At 41.8% G+C, this 18,460-nt stretch overlaps 1 protein-coding gene and 2 long non-coding RNA genes across 4 annotated transcripts in view; all 3 read right to left on the bottom strand.

Annotated features, from left to right (window-relative positions):
* LOC138242549 (antigen WC1.1-like) overlaps positions 1-18,460 on the bottom strand; it is a 621,195-nt gene that overhangs the window by 521,203 nt on the left and 81,532 nt on the right. The gene's annotated exons all lie outside the window — the stretch shown is intronic.
* LOC138242381 (uncharacterized) lies at positions 2,884-3,662 on the bottom strand. The gene is made up of 3 exons (XR_011191535.1): positions 3,549-3,662; positions 3,182-3,250; positions 2,884-3,018 (listed from the first exon to the last, which is right to left on the bottom strand). It is a non-coding gene; the product is annotated as an uncharacterized lncRNA (long non-coding RNA).
* Positions 3,811-5,262, bottom strand: LOC138242367 (uncharacterized). Of its 2 annotated transcripts, XR_011191521.1 has the most exons (5): positions 5,126-5,262; positions 4,844-4,966; positions 4,553-4,579; positions 4,316-4,420; positions 3,811-3,919 (listed from the first exon to the last, which is right to left on the bottom strand). It is a non-coding gene; the product is annotated as an uncharacterized lncRNA (long non-coding RNA). The 2 variants fall into 2 exon arrangements; XR_011191520.1 differs by lacking the exon at positions 5,126-5,262 and having other exon boundaries at positions 4,844-5,006.

Here is an 18,460-nt window from a genome sequence, read left to right as displayed (position 1 = left end):
TTCATCTGCGGGAAAGCCAATTCACAGTCCTTCCAAAGACTTGAGAAGACTGCATGAGAAGTAAGCAGAATAATATATTACTTTAATTTCTGTGGTGTCATGCCCCACACTCTACCTCGAAAACGCCGTTCTATCCCTGTCACACACCCCCTCGCAAATGCCGTTGCATTCCCAGAACCACTGTTTCATAATCTCATCCCTGATTGAACCCATCACATTCTCACATGCACCAAATTCCTCAAATTCTCACTCCCTAACCAATTATTCAATCATACCCCTTTCCTTTCAGTATTTAAACTCCCCTCACACACATTCCCACGCTCACTACTGAAAAGCCTCTTGTAGTATTCTCCAGTGCGTTTCCAAGCCTTTTGACTGATCTCCTGTTACGAATCTTCTGCCTCTGCCTTTTGACCTCGCCTTCTGGATTTTGACTACCCATACGGGGTATTAGTGGGGTTTTTTAGGAAACAGCACAGAGAGATAGAAAAGGACACCAGTGGGAGAGAGTCCAGAAACTGATTGACAAATCTCTCAGTTCTTGTCTTGATCTGGGTTGTACCCAGTCCCAGTTTAAACTGGTTTAAAATGTGGGACTTCTGCCCTGACACGACCCCACACGTTACAGGAGATGGGAGTCCTGTAACGTGTTTTTAGACAGAAACCCGCCACAACAGACACATGAGAAGCGACCTGGAGGAGAGGTCAGAGCGGGGAGAGTTTCTGGACGAGAATAAAAACTGGGAACTTCGCTTTTTACAGCAAAACTTTCTGATTAAAATGTCCCGTTACTTCACTCTCAAGAAAACAATTTAAAATTTCCAGAAATGGATTAGTCGGGTGATGTCCCATTTTATTAGAAAGAGATTTGATCTCCTGACTGTTACTCTCACTAATATATTAGTCTGTGTTGTTATCAGTACAGTTACTCCGACACCGGGACTCATTACAGCTCATTACATTGATTACAATTAATTAACTCTTTATACTGAGTGCCTTTAGTCGTGAACAGAGGTCCGTCCAGCTTCTATGCGCTGTATCCAGTATAGGGTCACCTCTTTCACACTAATGAAATGTAAAGAATTAAAACACATTGAAACAAGCAGTGAAACCTGGACTTACCAGAGAAATGGGAGAATTTATTAAAATGAGACTATATTAAATACAAGTGACCCAGTGGGCAAAAGACGTATAATATGTCTATTAAACGCATACCTTAGACGTATAAATGTGGTCCACAATTCGTCTAGAATGAAATTCTAATATACATCTATCGTTATATGTGAATTATACATCTATGATTATATGTTCATTATACATAAATGGTTGGAGTTCTAGTATACGGATAACTTTAGAGGTCTATTATACGTATATGGTTAGAGGTCTATTATACGGATAATTTTAGAGAACTATTATACGTATATGGTTAGAGGTCTATTATACATACATGGTTAGAGGTCTATTATACATCAAAGATAGGTTTCATAGGTGTAGAAACTAGTAAATCAAGCCAATGATTTGGTTTTGAAATTTATTCTGAAAATACACATTCACACCTGAAACATATGTATTTCAAATTATACATTGTATACAATCAATCAACAATCAACATATGGGCAATAATCATAAAAAAAACACAACTAGTCTTAAACCTCAGCTACAAATTCTGTATACAGTATAGTAATGACAAACAAGCTAATTACATTAACACACTATCTAACTCAAAACCACATTTTGATTCAAATATAAATTTTAAAATGTACAACTTCTATATTTCCAAGAAAAAAAAATATTACAGTGGAAGTTAAGACTATTTTTGTCTACCATTTGCAAACCCTGTCTAATTGTCCTAACAGTAAGAACCAGAAACCTATTATTTTCAGTGTCCAGATCTCCTGGCCCCCTGCCTTGCATATGCATTCTTCAAGTTATGCATTGCGTGCTCCTTTATTTCTTTTTCTGTCGATGTAGGGTAGGACTTCAGCACCGCAGCTAGGAGAAAATTATATAATATTACTACTCAAATAAATGATGATTAATAACTTCTTGAGTATAACCTCAAAAATGAACCATTAAGGTTTACTAAACTCAAAGCTGAAATAAACGGATACAATTTGGCTTGCATCATAGCAATTGAGCAATAAAGTCTGAAAACCAGATTCAGACATTTAGTTTAGACATTTTTTCCACTCAACATTTATTTACTCAAATATTTAGGATCAAATGTAGTACTGTAATCCTTATATTTTAAAAGACAATTTTGCAGTTTTACACCTTGCACATTCAGTGGTTAACACATAGGTATCTATAAGCTCAATTCTGTGGATATGTTAACTTGATCAAAGTAAAAATGTAATGTAAAAACATTTCTAAAAATCAACAAGCAATATCTTGAAGACTGTGAACACACTCTCTCTGACATCACTGCCACCTACTCATCGAAGTTGGTTTATCTGGAAATAATATTATATTAGAAATAATATTAGAAGCTACTAGATCTTCATTAATCAACTAATCAGACATACCCATTTACACATTCAATGGAATGGAACAAACACATTTTCACATATTAACTGCACTTTTTTGCAGTATTTTCTCAGTCTATAAATACAAAGTGACCATTTTTCAAAGTGAAAAAAAAATTGTAGTAGCGTTTTAGAACATGAAAACACTTTATTTTGCCATTAAAGGATAAGCAAGATTATACATTATAAACTAAAAGTATGAACGTATGCCAGAGATGGATCATATTAATCAGATGTAGGCTATAAAATTATGACCTATCTGAAACCTAGAACATTAGTAGTGAATATGTTCTACACCACAGTGAGAATATAATATCATACCAGCAGGTTTTAATTGTCCATGCTGTCAAGTGCTTGCTCATATGCACAGTACTCTTCCATTGTGGTCAGCTTCCTGATGTGGAATTGGGAGTCCACCGGTTCTGTCGACCTCCCAAACGCCTCAATTCATCCCTCATCTCTATTAGGAGGCCCAATACCCGCTTCTTAAACTCTGAAATTATTTACATTTTATATCAGCATTTAAAAGGAATTAGGTTAAGATTTTCTTACACTATTGTCACATTAGCATAACTGTAGTGTTGCTAATGTGCTACATGCAATTTATAATCTTAAAAAGTAAAAATTCCCACATCTGTAGTTCATTTTAACTGTACTTCCTTCTGAAAGAGGATATCTCTCTCTCTTCTCTTCTGGTCTGGACGTGGTCTTCTGCCTGGGAGACTCTGAAAATAATTCAGTTATGGAAAACATTTACTTTATCACACAACTCAATATTTCAATTTAGTCATTTAGTCTGTCATTGAACTAGGATTCTATAAACAATGTCAATTAAACTCCATTGGTGTATTTTTTAAAAACATAGCTTCAATTTTGAATATGTTTGTGTCGTTTGTAGCATTGTGGTAAAACACAACATATTTTTATATTGTGTATGAGCCTACACATAATTAAAATACATTCTGTGTAAAACTATAATATGGGTAGTTTTATTTATTACTTTATACAATAAAAAATACATACTTTTTGACAGTCTTCCAGGATCATTTCTGCCATCTGGCCAATCCTGGTTTGATACTAGAAACTAAAAAGTTAACAATAATCTCATACCTATCAAATCTATCATTTGCAGAGGGATCATAAACTATTCTTAAATTTAATAATTTAATAAATATGATACAAGTAATGTACTATTGTTCATGTCTACAATGCTTTGTGTTAAAACATTTATAAAGCCATTATTTCCTCACCTGATGGAGATGAGGGAGAAGGCGAGGGTGAGTGCGAAGCTGAGGAGGCATGGCGACTCTGGGGTTCAGTTGAAGACTTTGGTCTTATAACTTGATTAGGGCTTCGAACTTTGCGTGGTGAGGTCACAATTTGGACTACCTGGGCTGTTAATATAATATCGCAGATTTATTTAATATTCAAGTATGGACGTAAAATGTTCACCAGTCCAATAATCTTTTAATATAATTCGCTTATGTTAGACAGTTCTGCAGACTTAGGAAAGTATAGTGACAACCTCAGACGTAATAAAAAAAATTAACTTGTGAATTTCATCTCAATTTCATAGAGTAATTAGATGTAGGCAAAAAATGTAGTAATAACTTCAGGAATGTTGAAGCCAGAACTTAGCACCATTTTTTTTCCTTGGGGAGCTTTTCACCTTTGATTGTTGGGCTTCAATAACATAAAGAATAGTGTTAACTTGTCTTTAAGTATGATTGATGATGGTTATCTTCTAAGGACATTAAGAAAACTTTTTAACTTTAATTCCAATAACCTACCTTTAAGCGTACTTGAACAGCTGAGTGAGCTCTGGGAGACACTCTTCCTAGGAGAGAACCTCAGTTTGGGGGGTGGCACTGGCAGCTTCAGTGGCTTCTTCTTTTCTAAACAGAAAAAATATGGCAGTAAAATATTTCATATCAAATTACATTATTTAATCAACTTGATCTGTAACTATTTACAATAAATGTATTTCCTTTATTTTGGGAACTTTAAAGGCAGCGAAATGGACTTACTTGGAGTAGCAGCATCAGAATCAAAGTCTGTAATATAATAGAAAATTATCATATTTCAATATAATACTGAAAATTAGTTTAACATAGAATAAGCTAACCAAAATTCTTAGCAATTTCCATTATCAACAAATCTGATAAGATTTTTAACATTTTCATACAGAACACCTTTCAAAATGACTTATTTTAAAAGGTTGTAAAAAAATCAATAACAAGGTACAAGCTAAATGAGGCATCAGTTGATAATAATAACTGGTTAAAAATATAGCTATTGAGATTGTTACTTTTACATACCATCAACGTAATCGGAGAACACCCGCTTCTTACTTTTGCGTTTTGGATTGGGTGTCTCATCCTCGTCTTCAGCATCCATAACAGAGGTGGTTAAATCAAAGTGATCACACTCTGATTTCTTGTCTACAAATAATTATATTTACATTACATATGATCAAATATGAAAAAGGTATTGTTGCATTAATACATGTACATAGACAGTTACTGTAAATATTCAATCAGAATTTATAATAATGGAATATTTTCATAACAGGAAGCTCTTATTTTCAAAGAAAGCTATACCTGATGTATGTTTAACTTGAACGAGCTTGAAGGTAACCCAAGTATCTTTATTAGGGTTGGCCTTCTCTTTGTATAGTTTTGTGGCCTGCTTTGGATCATTCGGCCACCACACAAACTCTCTTCGGGCATCCACCCAGTTTGAGGGCAGGAGTCCCTCAACCTCCCCCTCCTGCTCTATCCAAACAGCGCGTGTCCACATCACCTGAAACAGACATACACATTTTAAGTTTGAGTCTTAATTGCGGTGCTGATTACTACACTTGTGTTTGCTTATAATGATTATACTCAATGAAACACATAATTCAATAATAAACATTCTGCTTTATGTATACAGTTGTAGTTAGATGGTATTCACTACATGCTATTCCTCACAAACTTTAAAATTTAAACTTAACCATGAGAAAAGAGCAGACAGAAGCAAAGTTGCAACTTCTTCATGGAACAGGATTATGTTCTATGAAGAGGGAAGAGGACATACCCAGCACAATATGGGAGACACTACTTTTCTGTGCAACTCTTTTACAGAGAGGAATTTCTCCCTTGCATGCATCTCCACACTATTAACATATACTATATAAAGCAGTTTTGACTCACATGGTCCAGTGAAGAAGTTACAAGTCTGAGTCTGTCGTACAACATCACATAGAAGACTTCGGTCTGCTCTTTTCTCCTTCACAAATGCAAAGTCCTCAAATGCAAATGCTTTGTGTCGGGGGGGAACCTCCGTGGGTTGCCTACAACACCGTTATTGGAGAAGTCTCCAGGGGTGGGCTGGGGCTGTCTGATGTCAGCCTGAAGCTGAAGAGGTTCCTTGACATGGATAATCATAGCGTCTGGAAGATCTATATGGGGCGTCACCTCAAGACCTGTGGGGGCGTGGGGTGGAAGGCTCTCCTGATGAGTCCAGGGCTGGTGAAACATCTGCCCCCTTTTTACAGGGAAGTCTTGCTGGCATGGGGGAGTTCGTCTTGCAGCGTGTCTCCTACATGCTGAAGACAAGGGCCGAGCTGCTGAAGCAGCCTCTTTTCCTCAACCACCCTGATCGGGTATCGATGGATAGACTTTGTTATGATGTTGGATTGTCTAAGTATATGGATCTTTTTTTACAAAATAAAGGACGGCTTTCTGCCTGCTCAGGCTATTGTCGACACTGCGCGGGAGGTTGACGATGAGCTGTCTGGCAGTAAGATCTGCCAGGAATTTGAGCAGCTCAAGCTCAGCCTCCCGAACAGCTGGCTGGAGAAGCTGTGACCGGTGGTTGATGGTTAAGTCTGGGGACCATGGGGGGAGCCTCCTGGGGTGCCCCAACCAGCGTGTTCCACAGAACAGTTCAGGGCGCCAGTCTCTGAGGTGTTTTGGGGAAAAATCTCCCCCCACTTCGAACCGGCATGGCTGTGGGCACGTCTGAGGCTGAGAAGACCCCTATCTCTTGTGCCTCCCGTCAGCCACTAGGGATTAGGGGCGTTAGAGAGCTGTGCTCTTGTGCCTTCCATTACTCCCACTCGGGGGCTTTTCCACTGACTCTGTGAGGGGCAGGTATGTTCAGTAGATTATTGAGCAGATGTTAGGGGTGTTACAGAGCTGTGATTGTGCAGAACTTCAGGTGTTTGCTTCCCTGCTCCCTCCTCCACCCAACGTCTGGTCCAAACTGGCTCAGCAACCCCTCACACCTCCACATGTCAGAACCTAAATTGTGGCCATTTTTTCATGCCTGGACACCCAGTGGGGTGCTGTTGCTAATCCTTTCCTGGACGTCGCATGCATTCCTATACCACTCTACCGCTCCTCTTGGTGGGTGTGCTCATGCTGAAACACTCGAAGGCCAGAGCTGGCAGTGGGAGAGCTCCTGCATGCGCAGCTGAAACACCTCAGTTGGGAAAGCGTTAGACTGAAGATCTAAATGGCCCTCGATCAATCCTGGGTTTCTGCACTTCAGCTCATTGTGCCCTTTGTTCCTCCCTCCAGTGCCCACTGCCTAAAGTAATGCATCCTTTTCTCTGCCCGATACGCAAACTAGACCCTTCATGTCTCCAAGTCTCTCTGGAGCCCCCACACTGCTCAAGTGACATAATGAAAAATGCACTGGCACTTTTGGTTAATGATGCATGATGTGAGATTAAAAAAACAGCTCCTTGCATTCACAACAAGAGCCAGCAGCAAAAGCATTGCCTGCAGCTTTCCATAGTGTACTGGTTATCACATTCGCCTAACACGCGAAAGCTACCCTGGTTCAAAACAGGGAGGAAAAAAGCCACCTCTTTTCGCATGTATCTCTATTGCTTAAAGGTCCCTAGAGAGAGGCCATTTGTTTCCAATGTATTTCTGGTGCCTTCATGGCATCTCGTACCAAACTGCTGATAATTTGCAATTTGGCTGTGCAGAGAGACAAAGACAAGCTTTTCGTCAACTCCAAAGCAGCTCAAAATAACATAAAGATTGCAAACCACCGGGAGCTTCTTAGTGAGCCCAGGATCTCATCACGAGGCCAGGATATCTACTCCAGCAACGGGCCTGGCAAACTGTTCCATACCTTGACCACTCTCGGCGTAAACAAGTCTCTCCTGTTCTCTGATTGAAATGCACTGCATTGTAAAGCGCTATTCATTCACATCACTTACATGGGGCTTGTGCATGGCAGTAGCGAAGCAGTTGTTTCAGCTAAGCAAGCTCCTGCCTTGTTAGTGCTTGGAGGATAAACGCTCTGCTGCAGTCAGTTCTTTCTGGAGCTATCAGCAGGAGGTGCCCCAGGCTTTCCCTTTTCACGTCGGACTCTTTTCTTTGTTCGGGACGCGTGTTTCTCGCCCTCTGTGCTGGTGAATTGTAAGTCCACGTGTGTTGTCATAACTGCTGTCACTGCCGGGAGCGCTGACAATGCACAAGTGGCGCTTTCTGGAGAAGCAGTCCAACTCCAACTTGTACTGAGCTGAGATTAACAGAGCACGGATCTCACGGAGGTCAGCTGTCGAAGCAGCAGGGCGGCGCTTCTGCAGAGCAAGGCTCTGTAGTGCCTTTTAAATCATTGCGGAAAAAGAAGCATCCCTTTTCAGAGTTAAGTAGGCTAAGAAGTGAATAAAGGCGTCCACCTTGTGATTTGGGCCATACTAGCCTGTGGTGACGACAGCAGAATAAAGACCATCTTCAGCCCACGCGGGGTGGGTGTGCATGTCCAACAGTACTGCACTCGACTCCATCCTTTCAGAGTCACAAGTCTGAGCTCAGTTTTAAACACAATCATGACCACGGAAATCTGTAGGACACTGGCTCTCAAATCTCCGAAAGAAGACTGGTAATTTCGACAGTATAAGGTGCAATTAATAAATGAAGACTCACTCGGCTGTGTGTTTTGGAAAAGTGCTTTGATTTCTGAAGGAACAGGTGTTCACTGATTTCAGGTTCACAGCTTAACATTTCACAAAGTACAATGTCTTGCAGGTATACACAGTTGGACGATCATGTTTGCATCACTCTTTTAAACCGGGGGAACAGACAGGTTATGCTTATTTATTGTAAAGTGATTTTCCTTTAGTAACATAATAGGGTATCACTTTTTTTACTGCAAAGATCATTTCCGTGGAGAGGTCATTTTTATGTTTTTAAGGGTTAGGGTTAGGGTTATGTTTTTATTGGAAATTGATTATTAAAAAACTGCTTCAGGTGTCTGGCATGTTTCTTACAATCACTTGCTGTAGTTTTGTCTCGTCATAGGTGGGCACTGTTATGTAACATCTTCAGACTATTAATTTGAGAATAATGCACACAGTTTTGTAGGTTTAAAAGGGAAATACATTTATAGCTGAATGCAAAAAGATTGTAACATTTTGTTCAGTTAAAATTCTGTATATATTATAGTAGTCTATACTGTATATATATAGTAAATCTATTTAGGTGATTCACCTTTGAAACATTGTGAAATAGCAAGACTTGATATTAATTCCTATAATTCATATTAGTTGCTCTTAAAAGACAAATATTAACCTGAAAACTGTTTCTTCCTATATGAATGAAGACTACATGGTTTAAACACACACCCTAACCTGTAATGGTGTTTTGTTCTAAGATATCCAACAATTCCATTTCATATTCCATTCTCATTCATAAGTACCTGTGTTATTATGCATCACTGAAAATGACTTCTAATGGAAGTGTTTGATGTTTTTATTTCAGTAATTTGATAAGGAACATGTTGGGGTGTTTCGAGTCATCACTTAAAAATATTATATATATATAGGACTAGCAAAAGTTCTGTTCACTGACTGTGTAAAAACCTATAAGATGGAAAATAATCAGTTAATTTTACTGAATGAATTACGTGAGTAGTTGGCTGATATGGCACCCAAATTGTTTTGTATCTATGAGTGAAGAAATGTTCTGTACATGGCCAGATCTGCCAGGTCTGCCCTGTGCTCTGGCTACAAAGAGATCAAGTTATGTCATCTTTCGCACTGCGATTCCAGGCTTTCCTCGATCAACTTAAGCTACTAATCATTGTTAAAGTGAAAAACATTTGGTTACAGAAAATGAGTTCTAACTCCTCTAAAATAAATGTAAAATAGCTTACATCTGAGCATTATTTATTTTTTATTAGTGCACTAGGAAATACCCCTCAATCATTACATTTAACATGTTAGATATATTTTTTGTAAATTTGAAATCGTTTTGCATTATCTCACAAAATGGATTCTAGGAATTATTTAACGATTACCAATGTATTGTATACACTGTATTGTATGTATTGTAGCAATTATTTGTAAAGGCAGCCCTTGCTCTGCTAAAAACTTCACCACTGTAACCACCCTTTTCAAGATTTTAGTCCAATACTCATATTCGTTGTCAAACTGTCTTTAGTTCTGAATCTATTAGACCATTATCAGCCCAGCGCATAACATATACAACCATAGCCTTTCTACGGCTCTCCAACACTTTGTGTTCAGCCAAGCGTGCAACTGCTCTTTTCCAGTCACTATAGCCTACGGTTAGTCAGGACTGATTATCACTGTCCCCAAATAATTTACTCGTCATTTCTGAGTTTTCTTTTGAAGAGGGTTTTAGAGAAATACCTCTTATGTTGTCTTTCTGATGCTGCAAAGCCGCTGGGTCTGGGCTTTAGGAAGTGGGAGCGGGTGTTTCGGCCTCTGTTAGCTCCACGGCAGCAGGTGCAACAGCCATGGCGGCGGCCCAGACACGGCTCGTGGGTCTTGTGGAGATGGTGGCGTTTCGGACGGCTCTGCCTCTGACTCGTGTTCCTGTGACTCCGTTGCGGGAGCTGCTCATCCTCATGAGCGGCGTGGATGTAGACTGCGCCTCGGCCAGAGCTCGCTGCAGCTAACTTCTCAACCGCGGTTGTTGTAGCACTGGCTGCAATGTTAGTCGCAAACCCAGGATGGGGGTCGGGCTCAGCAAACTTGAAATAACCAGTCAATCTGGGGATCTTTTTATGTCGATCCTGCTCACACTGCTCTTTTTACCTCTGTGCTTTTCGTTTTTGTGCCCCGCTATCATATTTTCTACCGCACATTTTGAGGCCGGCTACTGTAAACTTGTACCCGAGATCACCCAATGCATCCGCTAAAATAAATTTGAACTGCGAAACCATTGCATCTAACCAATCATTGGTTCACAAACTATTCAACATTTTTATGGACCAATGGGGCCCACAGGTCTGTTTAAAAAAAGACCCCCGGCCAATGATACAGGGAAAATATTCCCAGCGAGTTCTGGCTGCTCTTATACTGAGAACTTCCGATCTCCAAAAGAGCTGTGATGTGTGAATTTCACAATGCGCGTTTCTTTCACCAAGACTTATGCGAACACGCCGAGGCTTCGTTGCGCACACAGAGACGAAAGCTGAAAGTCAAACTGTAATCGAAAGACATTGAAAAACAAAACGTTGTGCTAACCACATTGACCAGATCGCCAAAGCAGAGTAGTAAAGGAGGACGAGAACTGAATTATATTGTTGTGGAATCTTTATCAAAGAAGAGCCAGGAGAGGTGTTCTCATTCACTCAGTAAGGCATTTATTCATATTGCACAATAGGAAAAGACAGCAACCACTAGTCTGTGCAGCAAGTGGGAGTGGATTTTAAAGTAAAATAGAGAAAGGTCCCTTATTTTATACACTTAGCTGATGCAACACCTCAACTTTCTTACTTCATTATAGTTGGTTTGTAATACAAAGACAGGCAGCCTTGAAGGACAGAGAAGACAGCTACTGTACGTGCAGTTTTGTATCTGCCTTTTTTGCTGGGGCAGAAATAAACACATTCTTAGAACATCCTGTGCCCTTGACTCGCTGAGGTACAATCTCACTTTGTTCATAGAATCCAACTGCTTTTACAACACAGCTCTGCCCGTGCACGACATTTTTAGGATAAAACTTTTCTTCAGTAACTTTCCATTACAATATATTCAAAACAATAATTCTCTATGCAAAGTGATTCCCAATTTCAATCCACTGAATTTTTGGACAGGTTCCAGTCTTTGATCCCAGAGAAAGCTGGGAGTTTCTTCAAAGTAAATTTTTAACTGTCAGTATTCCAGATTTTACAATTAATCTATTTTTGGAAGGTATGGAAAAGAAGACAAAACGACAACAATAACCACATAAAGAATCCATGTCAACACTCCTTCAATCCTCCCTGTGTATCTTCTGGGAACACTGTTTAAAACATTATCTGGGAATTAGTTTGGACAACTTCTGACTTATACTGCGTTACAAACAAGGTGAAATAAATCACATTTAAAACTCTTCCTAGGTTTTATGAGTAAGATAATTTATGTAAAGCAAGGAAAAGAACTCTGACATTTATTTTGAGCTGTTTATATATATACAAAGTTGTTTAGATAAATTTAGTAAAGCTTTATCTTTAAGCATTTAAATGTGAATGCCAGATGTAAGGACATTGATATGTTATTAGTTGTTATAGTTATTAGTTCTTATAACAACATAGTTCTTATACTTTGTGAGCTGTAATTTGGAAAAGAAAATGTTTTTTTCCAATTAATGTGTTATTAATAACCGGTAAATATCACATTCACAATACAAAATGGTCTAAAACTTCTCCATGCTTTAAGGCGTGTAAGACAGAAATGCAAAATATTACTTGAACTCCTTTATAAATGGTAAAAATAACACATCTGATGTATGTAAAAGTCTTAAGTTATTGTATTCAGATTTTTCATTACCTCTGGCAGAATAGTGTTTTGTGTGTTTTTATTTTCACTTGCCTTTTTGGATCACTTTTCTCCTTTGTATTATTTGATGTTCTGTTAAAACCTGAGGAAAAACTCTCCGTCATGCAAGGTGTCTTCCTGAGCGTCCCGTCATCCTCTTCAAACCGGACCGGGGTTTCACCTTACCTCTCTGTCCACTGGGGGTCGCTGTGGAGCCGAGAGCGGGCTCCCTGCCCAGCAATGCGTGTTTCTGACGTAACTGGCTCAACAGCTCAACAGCTGCATCCTCACCTTGTTTAGCAACAGCTCTGCATCCTGTTTCTCAAAACAGCCTCTTTTTATTCAGCGGGACCAATTTCTCATTAAACCCACAAGGCCTGCAGGCACAGAAGTACATATTAGTATCTTCAAGTTCAGTAATAATAATAAGAATTGCTTTTCTGGACACTCCACTTAAAGCGCTCACAGGTAATGGGGAATCCCACCACCACCAGTGTGCAGCCCCACCTGAATGATGCGACAGGCAGCCATACTGCGTCAGAACGCTCCCCCCACACCAGCTATCAGTGGGGAGGAGAGCAGAGTGATGAAGCCAGGTCATAGATGGTGATTAATAGGAGGCCATGATTGGTAAGCGCCAATGGGAAATATGGCCAGGATGCCAGGGTTACACCCCTGCTCCTTTCAAGAAACACCCTGGAATCTTTAATGACCACAGAGAGTCAGGACCTCGGTTTTACATCTCATCTGAAGGACAGTGCCTGTTTACAGTATATTGTCCCCATCACTTTACTGGGGCATTAGAACCCACATGGGCCGCAGGGTGAGCATCCTCTGCTGGCCCCACTAACACCTCTTCCAGCAGCAGCCTTAGTTTTTCCCAGGAGGTCTCCCATCTAGGCACTGACCAGACTCACACCTGCTGAGCTTCAGTGGGTTGCCAGTTGTGAGTTGCAGAGTGAAATGGCTGCTGGTTTTGGCTGCGTTACAGAGCTACTGGTCTTTGTGAAGACAAAGGACCCATCTTGACACTTTCTTCTGATCAGCTGTATTGATCAGCTCATTGGGTCGAACCCTGGGCTTCCCCAGAACTCTGGTCTTTTCAATAACGACAACGCACCAAGCCAGTGATGCAGAGAATCAGAGCTTTTATTGACTTTCTTAAATATAATACTGAGACTTAGAGTCTAATTAGCTTAAACTAAGACTCTAATTAGGTTACAAGTTGAAAACAGACCCTATAATACTGTAGTAGTTCAGGTGGGTCAGCATCAGCATGTGTAGGCTGCAAAGGAACAAGTAATAGGTCTATTCCATGCTGAAAAGAGAAGAAAGAAAACACATCGTTTGGGCCGTGGAGCCTTCTTCACGGTGTCAGAAGGCTCCACAGCCCAAACGATGTGTTTTCTTTCTTCTCTTTTCAGCATGGAATAAACCTATTACTTGTTCCTATAATACTGTAATCAAGGCTTCATGGTTTAAAAACCTGTAGAGTTGAGCGGTGGCCCAATGAGAATCAAGTCCTATAGCACCTCAGTTCCAATAGTACCTGGGCTGTAACAGGAGGTCTTCTTTCAAGCACTTTGAAATACAGTACATGCATACAATCCAGTACATCAATAGGATATAGCCATCTATAGAATACACCCATGTATAGCAGAATACAGATTAGCTTAAGATATAAAAGAGTATTAAGTTTAAAAGAGTATAAAAGAGGTTAGCTAACCAGGGTGTCACAGACACAATCCTGCAGGATTTTTCCTGCAGTCTCATCTACTGATCATAGACCTTACCAGGTGGGTAAAAATGCCTAATTATGCACATCAGTAATTAAGAATTTAGGTGATCAGATTCATAGCTCTTTACCCCCTAAAGCCTTTGCTTTTAAGGGGCTCATAACAAGACCCGGGCTCGAACCAGCGACACCTGGATCATGGGGCTCAGGGCCGGTGGTGTTGAATTGGCATCCCCTGCAGTGCCTCCCGGTGACCAAACAGTGTCAGTACACCTTGTACAACACGCAGACCTTCACCCTCCAGTGGGTTTCCTGCCGCTGTCCTGCCTGTGCTCTATGTCTTGTTCCATAGGGAAATACAGTCCGGTCAGATGCATTTTACTTATGAAAAATATCTAATATTTAAAAAATATCCTTCAAAAAATAATGTAGGCCTTGTGACATCTCTGCCCATACAATGTAGAGTTTTTCGCCCGGTCTGTACAGCTTCTTCAGGGACCAGAGCTGTTGGAAAAAGTGTCACTCTGTTCTTTTCCTGCAAGACACAACAGGAGAGGTCAAAAGGTCACACAGAAGCCCAGAGAGAACTTGCTGGGCAGCTTGTTCCACACTTCCACCACCCTTTGTGTAGAGAAGAGCCTTCTATCCTGATTAGAGGACCTCCTCCAGTTGTGTCTTGACAGAAGCCAGGCTATGGTCTTGCACCACATGGCTGGGCTGCTTGTTCCCCATTCCCACAACTTATTGTGTTTATCTTACAGCAACAAGCTGGCAGCTGTGTTGCCGGGCAATTGCACATCAGTTACATTATATGTCATAACATTCCTACAGTCAGAGAGGCCTCCCACTGTCAGGACTCATCACAGTCATCCTGGGCTGCAGTGTATCTGACCTCAGTGCTCATACAGCCGGGACTCTGGGCTCCTAGGATGTCAAATCACAGATCAGTGTTAGTGAGACAGCAGGCAGAAACGGGCAGCAGCAGCGCCACAGTCAGAACCCCGATCACATCGGGCTCTGGATCTGTCAACACTGTAGAGGGACGAATGAGCTCTTGATGAGAATACAGTATGTGTCTGTTTCGTTGTGTGTGATTTAGTATCCAGTGTTTTCTGTGCTCATTCTAGAATGAGGCTGAATTGGTATATACACCCGGGTTGTCACAATGTCAAACAAGAACCTGCAGAGCTGAGCCCAACAGCTGAATGTCTGTTCTGTCTTTAGGGACAGAGATCCAACTGCGGAGAATCTCTCTCACACATCGTCTTCTATTTCTGTGAGAAGTGTCGTGCATTTTTTACCGCACATCGACACCGAAACAGATTGATTCCTGGCTGATTCTCAGCTCCAGTAGTTCACTCTCCTGTGTTACTTGTCCACATAGCTCTGTGCTGAAGGTTTGATCACAGTCCACACACCAGTGCGTCTCTCAGGACATCCTGCTGGTCAGGCCTGGCAGTGCAGGTCTTGAGAGTTTGTGCCAGAGTCCCAGTCATCCAGCAGACTGACAGTGCAGGAGAGCACTGATCACCAGACCGGGATAGATCTCTCTCTCACTCACCCCAGTTCACCTCCAGCTTGTTGTCCAGACCGCTGTGCTGGACCCTGCAGGGATAGTTGCGTCTCTCGCTCTGCTCCTCCTCACTGACTCTCAGGCTCTTCCTCAGCTGGTAGGTCCTGTCTCCGTTGGGCAACACCTCCCCCCCTCTCAGCTCCTGCTCTGGGATGGGATGCCCGTCTCTCAGCACGGTCACCTTCACGGCCCGGGGGTAGAAGCCAGTGGCCAGGCAGACCACTTCTGTCCCCCCAGAGACCCCAGATTTAGCAACATCATCACTCCATTAGGGAATTAATGGACAGTACACCAACATTGGGAGAGTGCTACAGTGTGGAAACAGCTCGGGATGTTTCTGGCCACTTGTAGAGGAAATACACATAGACTAAAGAGCTGACCTCTCCTCATCAGCCTGTTTCTCTCCTGCAGCAGGTAGCCCTTCAGGATCCGGCCACACAGTGGTTGGTAGAAATTCTCTGTCAAGAACTTAGTGGCCTGCAGTCGCGCCGTATCAATGACTACTTGTGGGATGAGCAGAGTCCAGCTGTGGCTCTTCATGTTGTAGACCACCACATCCTGGTCATCGTAAGCGTCCCAGCTCTCGTTTTGGGCCATACCGTCATCGCCCAACTCACAGCCAGCCACTGCCTGGTAGGTCCGTTGACCTGCAATGCACAGATCAGGCACCTCTGCAAATATCCCTTTCCAAACTGTGGCTTGTGAGCCTGTGGCATCTGAGGGAAAGTCAGTGTGATAATATAACCAGGCTACCAGGATGGGGAGGAAACTGGACGAGACCGAAAAATCCTATGCAGTCCCTGGGAGAACATGCAAACTCCACATAGAATGCATTCCCGCCTAGTGTGAGACAGTACTGTTAACATCCATATATAGTAATTTGTTACAGGAGCCTTGAGGATACCTCTGTGGAGCCAAGCGCTCTTTCAGCAGGGAGGAGGAATGGAGACTTTTGGAATGTGTGTGTCATCAACTCACCTCCCGTGTGGTTCAGGTGAGACATCAGGAGCTGCAGCTTTTTTTTCATGCTGAGCTAAAAATCATGGGCTGCTTGAACCTTGTTCGTGGCTTCCTCGACCTCGGAGCCTGGGTGCCAGTGTCGTCGAGAGATGATCTTCCCGATCTCGCTGTCGTAGTATTCCACCTGGATATCGTCCACCATTCCCACAGCCACAAACTCTGTCCCATTGTGAGAGTGAAGAAATACCACAGGGAGTGCGAGTCTGGAAATAGGACAAGGACAGGAGAATGAACTGGACAGTGCCCACCATCCCCCTGACCACTAACTCTGGGTCTGGCCCATCTGGAGAGTCCAGATTAACCAGAGGGAATAAGGGTGGGAGATCATTCCAACCTGATCTGCAACATGTCTGAAAATCCAGCTGGACACTATGCTGTTCTTTGTAATTGAACCGATTCCCAGCACAGTGCAAGAGTGTATCTGATAGTGGCGTATATAGAATCTATAGAGAAACAGAATATAGTCACTGTAGATCTCAGCTCAACTCGGTTAATGGCCATTTTAATATGAACTGTTTAACTGAGCTGCTAGCCCAACTGATGAGTTTCACTTCCAACTCTCAGACCCCAACACTGCTGTGCCTGTCAGAATTATCGGAATGAAGAGGAAAAGGGATTTTTTTTTATTTTTAAAACAGAAAATCAAGGGCGCAAGCTACACAGCACCTATGTACAGCAGCAATTTTTAGACTGGTGTTACATTGAAAAAAAAGACTAGCGCTGTTAACTGGTTTTTACACACGCCATCAAGTGGTCATTAAGCAAATCGGCGCTTCCATGATTTTACGACCTATTTTGATAACTGGACCACTGGATGTTAACCAGTCATTGGTGACTTAATGTTTTTTTTTCCAGGACACAAGAACATTTTAACTGACTGAGAAGCCATGCCCCCTGCTCACCGCTCTACAAAACAACCTGGTGTTTATAGTGTTACAAAATACCAGCAGCCATATCACCCTGCAACTCACAGCTAGCAACCCACTAAAGCTCAGCAGGTATGAGTTTGGGCAGTAACTGGGTGAGAGACTTCCTGGGAAAGCTGAAGTTGCTGCTGGAAGAGGTGTTAGTGGGGCCAGCAGGGGGAGCTCACCCTGTGATCTTGTGTGGGACCTAATGCTCCAGTATAGTGACGGGGATACTACACTGTAAAAAGGTGCTGTGCTTCGGATGAGATGATAAAAAAACCACAGGGTGTTACTCAAAAAGAGTAGGGCTGTAACCCAAACTGGCCAAACTATCCCCATGGCTTCCTCCCTCTGCTATCATCCCCACTGACAGCTGGTGTTACTATTATGGAAACAGACAAAAAGACCTGCAATGTGTTAATTTCCTGGCGTTTTACCAAAATTCACACTACCATTCTCCCTTTGCACACAGAGACGAGCGCTGCAAGTCCAACAGAACTCAGGAGAGGTTCTATCCCAGCAAGCAGCGGGTGCGAGACGGGGCGCCTGCCAGTCTATTTATTCCACAAATAAATAGACACATAATAGTAAATAAATAATTTATTCACAAATTATGTGTCTATTATTTAGACACAGACACAAACACACACACTCAGACCGGGAATTTTTCAAATTTCCCCCAAAGTGCCGCTGGTGTTGAAACTCGCTGCTTTTCTTGAAGAGCAAAACATTTGGCACTCACCCGCACGGACAAGATCCCTGCAGCAGAGAAACATCAGCGCAAAGACCTTCATGGCTTTTTCCGCAGCAACTGACTAACGGGAACACAGCCGGAGCCAGTAAAGGCTGAGGGCATAGGGGTTAGTTTATCGGTTATGCGGAAACATCTGGCGCTCGGAGTCTGGAGTCGCTAGGTACTGTAAAAAA

The sequence above is a fragment of the Lepisosteus oculatus genome, chromosome 14 (genome assembly GCF_040954835.1).
Source record: "Lepisosteus oculatus isolate fLepOcu1 chromosome 14, fLepOcu1.hap2, whole genome shotgun sequence".
Taxonomy (NCBI): domain Eukaryota; kingdom Metazoa; phylum Chordata; class Actinopteri; order Semionotiformes; family Lepisosteidae; genus Lepisosteus; species Lepisosteus oculatus.
This window is presented reverse-complemented; position numbering and strand designations above follow the sequence as displayed.